Here is a 2,510-nt window from a genome sequence, read left to right on the forward strand (position 1 = left end):
ACATATTTCTTCTTCATGAGCTACTATGGTGAGTTCTTTCAATGTTTAATGCTGAACTAGACAAATTCAAAAGATGACAGTTTTCTTTCCCTTCCTTCCTTCCTTCCTTCCTTCCTTCCTTCCTTCCTTCCTTCCTTCCTTCCTTCCTTCCTTCCTTCCTTCCTTCCTTTTTTAAGTTAGCCTTGGTGGGGTGGCTCAGTTGGAGGGGAGGTTATCTATAGCGGCGAAACCAGAGCCAGATATTAAGCAGCCAGAATGCTGCAGTAATTGAACACATGACCGTCTCTCTGTTAGCACGTTCTTTGTTCTCCTCTTCTAGAAGCTGTAGACGTCGATTGAGTTTGATTATCTGTCGTCTTAATGAAGCTGCACGTACAACAGTCATGTCATCTAAAGTTCCTTCAATTGTTTCTGTATTTGCGATGTCATACCTGACACACTCATTGTGAGGACTGGAAATGATGGCCACAGACCCATCAGTCAACACAGGGCTTTGACCATGTATTTCAGTTAGTCTTCTTACAGTGTACCCTGGTGCAGAATTCTGAAACCTTGAAATCTTATTTCTTGGGACAAAATCTGACCTGTGACACATGGAGTCAGTTCTGACCAGCTGTCTGTTTGGGGAAGCAGCATTTTCACTCATAGAGCGCTCTCTTTTTAGCCTGCCAACTGCATGGATTTCTTCATTTTGAGGGTTTGGAGGAGGTCTTTCTGAATCCAGAATATCTAGTGGTCTTCCACTTAGGTCAATTATAGGAGGTGGTGTTTTTAGTGCCAGGAGTTTAAAGATTTTTAGTGCCAGAGGTCAAGGCCTGCTGGTCTTGAAAATGGAATGTCTTCATTATTCCCTCTCTGGAACCTGCATAATCATAGTAGCATTTGGAACTCCTCTTTGGAATTCTTGCTCCAGGTCAGCATTTGGTGGTGTTGCTTTTACTTTTAATGGATCCACATTGGCTGACCAATACCTTACTAGTAGGTGTATTTCATTTTATACTGAGTTCCTCTAATTCCCACCATCTCAGCAGCAGTGTGAGAATAAAATGCTGCCCCATTCACTCTTCCTATTGGTGTGTCCCTTGGTTTTCTTTTACTCATTTTTTTTCTTACTTATTTTTAAATCCTCACCCAAGGATATTTTTCCATTGATTTTCAGACAGCAGAAGAGAGAGGGAAAGACAGAGAGGAACATTGATATGAGAGAGACACATCGATTGGTTGCCTCCTGCACTTGCCCAACCAGGGCCTGGCGGATGAGGAGCCTGCACTGAGGTACGTGCCCTTGACTGGAATCAAACTCAGGACCCTTCAATCCACAGGCCAACGCTTTATCCACTGAGCCAAACCAGCTAGGGCTACTCATTTTTTTAAATATAGTAAATACATGTCTATAATAGCTATTAAAATTCTGCTCCCCTGTAGTTCACTTTACACAACAATTCCCCTACAGATCTGAACTTCTGGGGAGGTGTACATAATAACACGGAAATTGCTTTTCCAGAAATGTGTACCATTACTACTTGCTATTTGGCATTATTTGCTTCTGTGCTTCATATGAAGTCCTTTAATTTGCTTCAATGTACACATACTGGATTTAGAGCTACTTTTGATCCCTTGGGCCAATTGGAGGGTCCCTGGTGAGGGCCACTGACCACAGACTCCAGCAGGAGACATTGGGGGCAAAGGAGCATCAGCAGGGAGCAGGGAGGGATGCAAGAATGGTGGGGGAGCTGGAGGAGTTCGTGGTCAGGTGATGAAAGGAAGATAGACCAAGACAGTATTCTATGGAAAATAGTGGGAGGTAAGCTATTACTAGGTCCTATGTGGTATCTCTATCTCATATCAAAAGCAAAACAACAGGTAAGATTCTTGAAATAATATTTAACATTTTCCCCCCACTGATAGGAGTTACAGGTATCTTCTGTGTTCATAATGATTGGCTCTCTTTCATTTCCAAAATGATTCTACTGACCTGCCTTCTGCAGAATAAGCCATTTGAGTAGCTTTCCAGCAATAGAGATAGATTTATTGTCATACTTGAGGGCCAATTTACAACATAGGCTGAAAACAAACAGACGAATGAAAATTGGCCTACCAAAGGATTCAACATAGAACTTTTGGTCTCATTATTGGTCCCTTAGTGCAGTATCATTTTCTACTCAGAAGGGTAACTGTCACAGGTTCCGAGTACCTGCCACTGTGACAAGTATGTTTTTCATCAATGTTCTGTTTTCACAGGGCTCCATGCAGCCTGCACTATGACTGCTGCACACTGAGCTATATTTCTGTCCAAATATAGAGGAAAATTTTATTTTTTTTCCTAGAATTGGTCATTCTGAGATCTTACATTTTATAAAAATAGGAATTTCCTATCTGTATTTCTGGATGACTTACTTAATTTATGGCTATTGTACCAACTTCAATGACTGATATCCACTGTGGCAAAACTAGTGACTGAATGATATATGGATGGATGCTATTTCCTGAAGTGATTTGTTGATGTTTGT

At 41.4% G+C, this 2,510-nt stretch overlaps 1 pseudogene; it reads right to left on the reverse strand.

The window, feature by feature from the left end:
* Nucleotides 1-211: 211 nt before the first annotated feature.
* On the reverse strand, nt 212-1,101 carry LOC102420144 (annotated as a pseudogene).
* Nucleotides 1,102-2,510: the final 1,409 nt, after the last annotated feature.

The sequence above is a fragment of the Myotis lucifugus genome, unplaced genomic scaffold (genome assembly GCF_000147115.1).
Source record: "Myotis lucifugus unplaced genomic scaffold, Myoluc2.0 scaffold_78, whole genome shotgun sequence".
NCBI lineage: Eukaryota > Metazoa > Chordata > Mammalia > Chiroptera > Vespertilionidae > Myotis > Myotis lucifugus.